The sequence below is a fragment of the Henckelia pumila genome, chromosome 1, assembly GCF_033568475.1.
Source record: "Henckelia pumila isolate YLH828 chromosome 1, ASM3356847v2, whole genome shotgun sequence".
Taxonomy (NCBI): Eukaryota; Viridiplantae; Streptophyta; class Magnoliopsida; order Lamiales; family Gesneriaceae; genus Henckelia; species Henckelia pumila.
In genome coordinates this window covers 80,703,530-80,716,498 of record NC_133120.1, presented here as the reverse complement: position 1 = coordinate 80,716,498, position 12,969 = coordinate 80,703,530, and positions in this window count along the sequence as shown.

The following is a 12,969-nucleotide window of genomic DNA, read 5'->3' as shown; positions in this document are numbered from 1 at the left end:
AAGTATATAGGATTAGAGGAGGGTGTGGTAGATATGTAGTGGCGGCCGAGTTTCGTGTCAACAAATATAGCAATCATCATAATTATTGTTGTGAATCGTAAGTCATGGATATCTATACTCTAATTTAATTCGATTGCATTTTTTGGAAAATTATTACTCTTGCAAATTAATTCTATCAACAAAAAAGTATTCTATATTATATGTACACCACAAGTTGCACCCTTTTTTTGCATCTATGTATAGAAATACACCTTTTTTCTTTGTCTTGTGTATGAATTGTGACCATGTATTGAGACTCGGTATTATTATTTGATGAAAAATACTACATGTACAGCGAGGATTAATACTCGTTGGGTTACATGATCACTTTGAAATTTTAAATATTGTAATGTTTAATCAGCATAACCCTATTTGATGTAATTTTCCAACGCATGCATTATATAATTAATTTATATATATTTCTACGATCTAGTACTGATTTTAACAAAGAAAAATGCATTTATAATATTTAGGCAAGATAAATTTTTTTATAGGAGAATAAGAATCGATGAAGATTAATCATAAATATTCGTATTCGAAATTAGAACTCAAAGTAATTTTAATACTGAGATTAATTCACCTTGATCATGAGTACTTTAAAAAGAGAGACGATCGAGAATATCACTCTATATATGAAGATCAATCGAAATTTATTTGAAGCTAATGAAGCACTTGCACAATTGAGAGATCATTAATGCACCAGAGAATAGGAGAATACTGCAGCAAATTAATCAGAGGATATCAGAGATCAGAGGCTCCCTTCTTCATAATTTATGCAAGTAAATTTTCTAATCAATATATAAATCCCTTTATATATAAAATCTTGTTGTTCATCTATTGTGTATGATATATATGGTTGGTGGCCTTTCCATGTATATATTAAATATATAAATTGATAAGTTTAATCAGTCATGTCTCTTTATTAATTTTAACAAGACGTATTTGGCTTACACATATTAATGAATTTACTTAAAGAGAAGAGAAATATGATAACTAATATTAATTTATAAAAAGAAGTAAAGTATGTAGAACAATTTAATTATATTTACTTATAGATTATGATCTCCTGGGCCCAAAATCCATAATAAATATATATGTGAAACCTTTTTCCTCTTTTTCACGTTAAAATTTTGGGTTTATCCGATTTCAGTCTTGTGTATGTAGGTGAAATCTTGTGAGACGGTCTTGCTATATCCATATATATATATGATAAAAAATAATACTTTTGATATAAAAAATATATTTTTTATGAGTCAGGTCAAGTCGGATACATGTCTCACAAAATTGATTTGCAGTGATCCGGGTTCATATGAGGTTTTATGTTTTAATTTTTATATATATTTATTATAATTTGGTTTATATATCTCGAAACCGAATTCTTGATATATAATGATGAATTATATACAATTAATCTAACTCATTGGCCTTGAAAAAAATAATAATAATTTGAGAACGATTGGATATTGTCGTTGCTAAGTTAACTCTAGTCAAAGTTGGTTTGCTTAGGGTTTATAATCATCGTTTGTTGATGTGTTGCTAAGAGGGGTTGATTCTAGTAAGGTGAGATATATAAAAATTAAGGTGTATCATTGTTTTCGTTGTGAAGAAATTCACTTAGATTTGATGACCAAAGTGTATTCACTGCTCTCTTTTCTTTGCAAACAATTAACTCTTCATTGCGTAGAATTCATTAATGTTCGAAATCACATCTACACCTATGTATGTAATTCATCATAAGTTCGGTTTTGTCTATGCTATGGGCAATGCTCATGTGCTACATCCAAGGGCCCATATTTTTTGGGATTTAATATAATCTCATTTGAAATGAGATCATATCAAATCCCAAAAAACATGGATCGTTGGATCCCCATTCGGGCACTCCCATAAGTTCAAGGGGAAAAACAGCCATGCGAACCGGTGGAGCCAAGATGTTTATATAAGTCATCGGTTTTGTCTATGCTATGGGCAATGCTCATGTGCTACATCCAATGGCCCATGTTTTTTGGAATTTAATATAATCTCATTTGAAATGAGATCATATTAAATCCCAAAAAACATGGATCGTTGAATCTCCATTCGGGCACTCCCATAAGTTCAAGGGAAAAAACAGTCATGCGAACCGGTGGAGCCAAGATGTTTATATATAAGTCATCGGTTTGATCGCGTATATTCATCCTGCTGATCAATCGATTCAATCTATATATTTTTTCATAAATCAGATCCAATAAGATTTTCGTTCACTAAATTAAATCAATATATGATACGTGAGCGAGTAATTAAGAAATTTCAAATTTGAAAAATGAAGGGAAAGTTCCGGCTTTGTCTATGCCCATGTGCCAGATCCAAGGGCCCATATTTTTTTTTCATTTGAGATGATATCATTTAAAATAATATCATATCAAATGCTAAAAATAATGGACCGTTGGATCTCATTTGGGTACTACCCCAATGGAGTAGCATAGACAAGACCGAAAATTCCAAAACAATTTTGTGATGACACGCACAATGACACACACACGTGTGTCCATATGTATATATAGATAGGCACGTGTAGCTCAACTAGACGTAAGAATAATTTGGAGCAAACAGTGAGACAGAAGATCGTAATAACTTGATTAGAAAATAAAAAATTATGATGGAAAGACTTATCACCACACTTTAATTCATATTTAGATACCGATTTTATACCCACCATTTTGGATATATATATATAGCTTGTATGTTGTTGCGTACATACGATTGGTGACGTTAATTGATAAACTATTTTACACAAATCAAAATTAAATTAATTCATTTCGTGGAATATGCATTAATCAGTCTGTTAAGAAATCCTTTTAAAAAATTATAATGGTTATTGCGTCGTGCCTTGCAGCGTTTGTATTTGACTTGTCATCTGCATGAAACTTTAATATATATATATAATATATATAAACTTTCAGAATTAATATTTTCATTATTATCCAAAACATCAATATTAAAGAGATAGAATTTTTTTTTAAAAAAAAAAGAGAGATGGAAATTTAAAAAATTCGAACACCACAAATTAAAGATTATCCAAGTTGGTGAAAAATGTGAATGTTTGAGCAATAAATATGAGTTTGATTCGTTCTACCAACAACTTATCGGACGAGCCTCTCGCACCAGACCTGCTTCCTAGAGTGGCTTACCAGGCTAACGTGATTTGGAAATTAATAGAATTAGCATGTGGAATTATCCATCCCGTGTATACTGAAAAGTAGCAACTGCATATTTATACGTCATTAAAAAAAAGAATTGCAAATGAAATAATCTTCAATGTGACGTGGGTTAGACATTTCTTGAAGAAATTTAGTTAATACTAAACCCCCAATTTATTATTTTCCTTATATAACTAATCTTACTAAACTACTGTTTAATTGGAATTTTATATCCATTATATCGAACGAGAGATTGCCACTCATTTTCATTCAACAAATTGCCTCTAATTCTCAATAATTAATTAAGGTGAAGTATGCAAATTAATGTTGTGACAGTGCAGCTAACTTTTTTTAAAAAGAACATTTTAAAAAATTAATTCAAATATATTTGCCTAATTGGTGATAGTTAGTTTTATGTAAGCCATAACTAATGCAAGGACCGTCGAAAATTCAAAGACATCGAATAGGGTACTAGGAAAATGACATTATAGTCTACCCTGAACTCACGTGTTATTTTATTTTATAAAAATATGTTTATAGAAGTAATTAATCAAGATTTGAATAATATGAATATAATGTAAGGTTATTGTACGCATATATAACCGTAATATAGATGAAAGTCGTTTTAGCTTATATATATATATATATATATATATATATATATATATATATATATATATATATATATTAGTTATGATATACATATATTAATGTTGGATTGTAATAATTGGTCTTTTTGAGAGAACGATATTTGAAACACACGGTGTTTGAATTTTTATACATTTAAAAGTTTGAAATTACATTATTATCATAACTTATAAATTTTGGTATAACCACAAACACTTGATTCTATATTAATACAGTTATGCTTTGTGCTTTTATATTTCTAGAAATTGAATGGGTTGGTATGGTAACGTACAGCCAACCATTAATATATCTATATATATATATGTGTGTATATCCTGCATACTAATCAAAGTTGTGGTTGATTAAAATATTGTGTAAAATCGTATAAGCAAAAAATAATTCAATCAATGAATTATCATGGTATGCATCTTTGAAATTAAAGGTATGAACTCATTGTTTAACAATTTACTGAAACTTTATTTTAGTAATTTCAAATATATGAAATGGGACAAGACATTTTCTCAAACATCGTTGTGCGTGTGTGTTTAATTTTTTTAAGGTTTTATTTCTTTATTTTTTTCTCAAATATCGTTATGTTTGTTCAGTCACTATTAAAAAAAAGGAAATAAATGGGAGAAGACCTTTTTCTTTTCTTTTTTTTTTCTTTCCCTTTTTGGAAGAGAAAAAAATGGGAGAAAAATTTTGAGACTTTTAGCTAAGTAAACTTTGAAACTTTTGAAGTTAATTAATGGGCTTTGGACCCATATGGTTTGGACCTCCAAATTTTTGAACATGTGGACATTTGATTTTATACGGGGCCACCTGGTAAGGGCTTCTAAATTAGGTCACCGCAGCCCAATTTCAAATCATCTTCTTCATATATTTTTTTCGCCCGTCATTCAAGAGCAGACTCCTGGATATCATTGAGTACAAAATTGATTGAATAACACACGAAAATATATAAATAGTTAAACAGATATCAATGTTAAGATAAAATCTACTAACAAATGAAATTTATATATTCGAGAAATTATAACGTCAACGTCGCGCGCAATCAATAGGAATATGAGCAAAGAGTTTGCCCAGTGTGGTTTACCTGACTAACGTAGTTTGCAGGCTATTGCGTTAGTTCGAGGGTTTACCCAAAGCGCACCGAAAGGTAGCGGCTGCGGGTTTCCACGTAAAAAAAAAAAAAAGGAATATGAGCAAAAAATAATCGATATACTTGACGAGAAGACAAATTTTCAACATAAAGGTGGATGAATTAATCGCATTCAAAATGTTTTAGAATATATTCAACGTGGATCATTGATAAATACTTATAACGTAGACATCTAAAAAATGTTGGTTTTCAAAGACACTTAAAAATTTGTGATCTATCGGCTATCTATGCTATTAAATATGATAGTGTTTGAAGCTTATAAGCTCCACAAAACAACTTATAAGTTGTTTTGAAGCTTATAAGATTTTCCAATTTGTTTAGCAATAATTTGGTCAAACAATTTATAAGCGGTCAAAATAAATTGTTTGACAACTTATAAGCTGTTTTTAAAATAGCTCGGATGACCATACTTTTTTTAAAAAACTTATTTTAAAATTTTACTTCTCCAAAATACTCTTCTATATTTCCATAATCCATGTCATATATTCCGCTTATAACATTAAATATTTTTTAAAAATAAAATTTCCAAAAAATATCAATTTATCTTAATTAAAATATGAAATATTTTTATTTTTTTGTACTATAGGTTTAATACTTATAAAATTTAAAAACTCTTTTAAAATAAAATTCATAGTATTATATTTTTTTGATAATTTTGACAATAAAAAGATTTTATAATGTCAAACACATCAACATCTTTAATTCGTTTAAAATAAGTTTATCCAAACATTTTAACAGCTTATTTTAAAAATAAGTCGTGACAGCTTATAAGTAGAGCTGTCAAAGTGGGTTGGTCCGCCCTGCCCCGCAATATGGGCGGGTTGGGTTGACAAATTTCCAACCCGCCTAAATAGTGGGTCGACCTGTCCCGCCCTGTACCGCCAAATAGACGGGCTGGGTTGATAATTTCTCAACGCGCCTAAATGGTAGACCGCCCTGCCCTGCCCCGCCCCACAAATCGGCGAGTTTTGGTGGGTTGCGGGTTAGCACATCCCACCTGTCCGTTTTGACAGCTCTACTTATAAGCTCATAAACCAACTTATGAGCTCTTAGATCTTATAAGCTGCTTTTAATTAGTTTAGCCAAACACTATCTGAATTTGCACCATTTATACTAAACAACTCGATATGTCAATGTGACACCGATCTAAATTATTTTTATATATAGTTCTTTGCTTTAACTAAACTAATATAAATATCAATGAAAAAAAAACTAATATCTATTACTATTTAATAAAGTAAGAGGGTGATATAGTTACTACTTTTTGGTATTTTTATGTGAACTTTCAAAAATAACTATATCCAATAAATAAAAAAAATTATTTAGCAATTTCAATTTATTTTCTTACCACTTTCTCAGCATTTCATTTTTTACGTCTGACATATTTGAATTTCAAATTTTAAAAAACTTATTGTCACATACTTTTACTTGTTTGAGATTGATTTCTTATTTTTTAAAAAAAATTAACAATTTTTAATAATAAATTATTTTTAATGTGATAATTTGATAAACACACATTGTGTGTACAAGACACTAATAATTCTAATGATCGAATTAACATGGTTAGAAAACCATTATATAAATTTTAAAAAACCGATCGATTTTTCAAAAAACAAAAAATTGCATAACACATATAATATGTGTCGATCACTAATAACTAATTAAAACTATAGATCTTATCCAACTAATCATTTTTATCTATTGGGAGGGAGACAACGCTATCATGACATTGGTGGCGATGAAATATATAATGTGCATGACTAATGAGAACATGACAAGCTGTATTTTAGAAACCCACAAATTATTAAATTAAATAAATATTAATGATTTGTACTATTGTGTTCTAATCCAAAACACTAAATTTTTGTCATATATTAGTGGTGACGTGTCATGTCGTAATACAACCAACAAAAAAATTAACCCATTTAATATATATAGAATAATATAATAATATTTCAAAGAGATTAAAATACCGTCAATAAGTTGACTTGGTAATTGTTTCTAGTTGATTGAATTTTTGTATCGAGTGTTTGATGACCTTACGAGTTACGACAGTTGCCTGAAGATAATAAACTGCCGAAACTTCCACTTGGGAGACTTGTTTTTAGATAACAAAGCAATGCGATTCATGGCTCAAGCGATTATATTTAATTCCAAAATCGAGAATTTTATATATGTTATCTAAAATTGTAAAATTTTAGAAGAGGTTCTTTTCACACGTTATGCAAACTAGGCATGCTTAAGGGTTCTACCGGACCGGTTCCGGTCCGGTTTCGGGTCCATAATGGTCAGAACCGGTAGGAACCGGTTCCGGACCGATTTCGGTTCCAAGGTTACTTACCTTGTAACCAATTCGAACCTATGTCCGGTTCGACGTCAACCGGACCGGTTCCAGTCCGGTTCCAACCGGTTCTGGAGTTCGAGTAAAGCAGCGCACGAACCCTGGACTGACCTCCGTGCCTAGGTCCGTGTGCCCTTGGGTTTGAGCAGATTTTTAAAAAAAATTGAAGGGCACGGACCCAATGCACGGAGTCCGTGCCCATATAAAAAAAAAATTTGTTGATTACATTCTTGGTTCTTGGTTGTATCAATGTTTGAATGATTTATTTTTGATTAGATGATTATAACCGAGGTCCTTACATAACTTGAAACGTTTAATTTTATAATTGAAATATAAAATTCATCACGATTAACTAAAATATACTTCGAATACTCCGGCTCTTCGTCGGAGCTTGAACTTTGAAATTCGTCGAATGCTCCAGCGGTCCTATTCTTTTTTTCGGCTGCAAACCAGTCTTGGAGGCATGACAACATACTAAGTGTTTCTGGCTTTAAATTAGTTCTTTGATCACCAATGATTCTTCCACATATTGAAAATGCCGATTTGGAAGCAACACTAGAACTTTGAACGGCTAGGACGTCTCGTGCAATTGCCGCTAACACTGGATAAAGTTGAGAATTTACTTTCCACCAATTTAGAACATCAAAACTCTCAGTAGTCTCAATATATTGGCTCAGATAAATTTGGATCTCATTGTAATTAGTTGTTGTAGTTTTTCCCTTCAACTTTTGTCTTTTCAAACTTTGAAAGAAGTTGATTGCTCCAGTTTTGTCTATCTCCATCGGTCTCTCATCCGACTGTGCATTCGGTTCACCCTGTTCTCTTGCATACAAATCAAACAATTCTTGGAGAGAATGTGTTATTGACTTCTTTTGATCGTCAACATTCTTCCCAAGAAATTTAACGTAATATTCAAAAAATATGTCTAACCCACCTTGGCTTTGACTAAGATCAAGTAGTGTTGCTAAACCATGCGAAATTGGGATATTCTCTTAATATTTCAAAATTTTATCTTCCATGTTAGAAATAAAATCATGCATAAATGAATCACCACGATGTTCCATAAATTTAAAAATCATATTGAAAATCAAAGGCAAAAACATGGGAGAAGTGGGGTAGTGAATGCCAGAAAATTTTTCGGTTGCTTCTTTAAAAATTTCTAACAAAGAAACAACATGACTCAAAATATTCCAATCATCGTCAGTCAAGACTAAAGCATTTGCAGCAATATTATTATAGTATGAAGTAACTAAATCTTTAAAATGTAATAAAGTTTGAAGCAAATGATATAAAGAATTACATCGAGTGTCAACTGGTGCAAGAAATTTTTTTAAATCTAATCTCATTTGATTCTACTAGTTTTTTCCAATCACGCCCATATCTTCTTTCACGTAATAATTTTCCACATGTTTTGAATTTTTCTATTACAGTACACAAGCGATCATCCAATGCACGTTTAACACATAAGTTGATAGCATGACAAGCACATCTAACATGAAGCAACTTTCCATCTAAAATCGATTTTAATGAATCCTTTATGTATCTAATTGCAAGAGTATTGACACTCGCATTATCTAATGTAATAGACATTATTTTATTTTGTATTCCATAAGCCTTAGCAACATTACAAACATATCTAGCTATAGTGCATGCATTGTGTGACGATTCTAAATAATCGAGTGATAAAATTCTTTTTTGCATACACCAAGTTTCATCAATCCAATGACATGTAGCAACAAGATAAGATTCAAATTTAATATTAGTCCAAATATCAGTCGTCAAACTAACTCTACACGAAATATTTGAAAGATACGATTTTAGTGTTTCCTTATATTTCTTATACATATCGAAAAAATATTTTTTAAGTGTATGCCTAGAAATATTATGAAAACCCAGTTGAATAGTACTAGTAAATTCAACAAAACCTTCTTGTTCGGCTAGTAGGAAAGGTTGACAACATTTTGTAACAAATTTAACAATGTCTTTTCGAGAAATATCTTTAGTAATCGTAAAAGCTCTACCACTTGAAGGATTAATTTGTTGTTGAGTTGGTTCTCTACTGAATGGTTGTAGAGTATCCGGGTCAAGTTTATGTACCTTGACTAAATGTTTTTTCAAAGTACCAGTACCACCGGAACCACCACCAGTTTTGTAAGAATATTTGGTTTTACAAATTTTACATACGGCAAAAGAGTTGTTCGTACCTTGTTGTTCGATATCAAAGTGATCCCAAACTTTACTTCGTTTTGCTCGCCTTGTCGTCGTACTCGTTGAAATCGTGTTGCTTTCCCGAGCGGAAGATGGTGTCCCGGCATCTAAATTGGGGATTTGCATTACTTCTTCCTCCTCGTTCCCAGGTTCGGCTTCATCAAAGTCGGGTATGTAGGGAAAATCTTGATCAAGATCGAAGACACGTTCACCACCACGACCACCACCACGGTTTGAAGATGATGTCATTGAATGTAGAGAACGTAGAATTTAAATAAATATATATTTGAGATACAATTATAGAGAAAGTAAAGTAGAGAATTGTGAGAAAATTGTTGTGTCAAAATAATGAAAACTATCTAGTATTTATAGAAATTTTTTGGGTATAAATTATAATTTATTTTTTTAAAATTGGCCCCCTAATTTGGGGGCCAATTTGCAATTAAACCATGCAGTATCCGTTGAACGGCTACTGCATGGTGAACAATTGCCAACAGATACAATGTATCCGTTGGCCAAATTTTCTTTTTTTTTAAATTTTTTTATTACCGGTTCCGGGTAGGATCTGGATTTATCCGGATTCGGTTCCGAAACCGGAATCGGATGAACCGGTTCTGAAAACCCTGAACCGGTTCAATCCATTATTAAATGGATTGGGCTCGGTTCCGGGCCCGGTTCTTCCATATCGGGTCCGGTTCCGGGTTTATTGGGTCGGGTTCGGTTCGGTTCGGACCGAACCGGCCCGTTAAGCATGCCTAATGCAAACCACTACTAACTTCAATTTTTTCTAACATTTTTTTCTCACCACGTTCGGAAATCGGAAGGTTCGAATCCTATTTATTCAAGTTGGATAAATGTCTTGTACAATATAATATATTAACCGATTTATATTTATGTGGCTGTCCAAGTCGATCTATATCTATATTGGAAAATAATATTTTTTGATATAAAAATTATAATAATTTTCACTCAATTAAGAATATATATGTTACCGAGCTAGATTTGAAAAAAAGAATAATAATTACATTTTTCATTAAAATAAACATATATTACACAATATTTTCCATAACACAAATGAAAGATTGATATATTTTCAATAAAAAATAATATTTTGAACATAAAAAATAATATTTTTCATTGGGGTGTTCACGGTTTGGATAACCGATCGAACTGAACCGAAAATACGATTTAAACCAAAAACCGAACCGTTGTTATCCGAACCGAATCGAAAAATCATTTTTTATTTATTAATCAATTAATATTTGGTATGGATCGGTGTTGTTTTATACACGTATTTCCATTATATATTATATTATTTTTTATAAATTCATAAATTATTATTATTGAAATTTAAAATGTTAGCGCAATTTCTTTGTTCTCGGTATAGTTATTTTCAAATACATTTTTCGAAGCTGCAAATCACAAATATTTGATTGAATCATTTGTTAATTTTTTCCAAAAAATTATTCATTAACAGAATAACTAAAAATATTTAGTTTTTCTAATTAAAAAAATTTTAAACTGTTTTTTTTAAAAAAACCGGTTAACCGAAAAATAAAACCGAAAAACCGAAATAATTTTGGTTAAAAATTGAACCAAACAGCTCAATTCGGTTCGAAGTTTTGGAGAAACGAAATTTTGATTTAACCGAAAAACCGGTATGGTTCGGATGGTTTGAACCGAATGAACACCCCAATAATTTCATAGTCATATAATTCATTTCATTAAGTCGATCAATAAAACAATCTCCTAAGAGTTTTTCTGTTCCAGAAATTCATGTCTACTTTAGTGGTAGTTAATTATAATTAATGTTATTGCTCGTCAAAATTATTGAGTGCGTCCCGAGTTGAAAGAACGTTATCATGCGATTGTTCCCTCCACTAAATGATACAAAACTAGTTGAGTAGGCACTTCTCAAGTATTTAATTGGTTAACTCGCAAATTGAGTTGATGTGTGTGTGTGTGTGATAAATAAAAATAAAATGTATGTGAGGACGAATATGCAATTAGAATTTAAAGATTTAGAAATATTTTCTATGCAGTTTTATTTTATTTTGTTGTTGGATACATTGTTCGGTAGTTTTTTTTTAATGGCGTGGGAATCCGCACTCGTTACCTTTCGATGCGCACTGGGTAAACCTTCGGACTAACGCAATAGCCTGCAAACTAGGTTAGCCATGTAAATCACACTGGACAAGCCTTGTGTAACAGGCTAACCCAAAAAGATGTTGGTATGAGAAATTAAACTCCTGACCTCTGGCCAAGAGTTCACCTATTCCACTAACTTGAACACCTCATTGGAAGCATTGTTCTATAGCTTTTGTTTGAGTAATATGTTCTAAACCGAGTTCATAAAATACACGCCAAATTATCCCATCATGTCGTGTCTATGATTGTCTAATTGCATCAACACTTTGTGTATATCAAAAATTAAAGCAAAAAATAAATCATATATAAAAGTAATAGCATTATAGATCTCGTGTTTTAAAACGTCAAGCATAAAATTTCCTGTGGAAAAAAGATAAACGTATATGAAGTATTATAATATAAAGAACAATCGTGTTGAACTTGATTGTATCAGTAAAAATAAAATGGCACGCTTTATGGGAAAAAACGATCACGTGCAAAGAAAATGAAGTCTTCTTGGGATTGAATTTTCGCATCAAAGTTTGAGGCACCACCCAGTTTTCTACGCTGTCTTTAAAGCTCGAATTATTATTCCAATTTAACTACTTTTTTCTCATTGAGATTGTGTGCATAAATTACTACTACAATTATTAGTTCTCCACTAACTAGGAGTAATCACTTAGTGCAACGTCACATATCACGATGAGATTTTTGCCAATTTAACGTTACTATAGTACAATTTTAATATAAATAAATGAAAATGCATTTGTATTTTCTTTAAGTTATATAAATAATGAAAAATCCTTTAAAATATTGCAAATGACAATTATCCAAATGCACCTTAAAAAATATACATGCATGGTAGCTAGCATATTCCCCAATTCTAATTTTCCAAATTACGTAATCCATGAGACAATTAGATGTGAGTTTTTTTTATGTAATATAACACGTGAAAACAAAATATTACATATATATTTTTTTGATTAGATATTTTGAAAATGAAAATAAAGGCAGCCGACCCCTGCCATGTGGTAAGATATACGATGAAGCGATAAATTTATTGATTAATAAAAAAACATAAAAATAAAAAAGGATAAAGATGTAAAATATATGCATTATAAAAAAGAAAAATTTACTTTAAATTCTCAAACTTAAGCATAATTTTGTATTTAGTTTTTGTTAGAAAATATATATTTGAGCTCCTTGATCCATATCAAATGTTTCTGCACGCCCTGAGTTCACATGTTTAATTTTCTTTCAGATGAAATTCGGTACAAAAGATTAAAAAT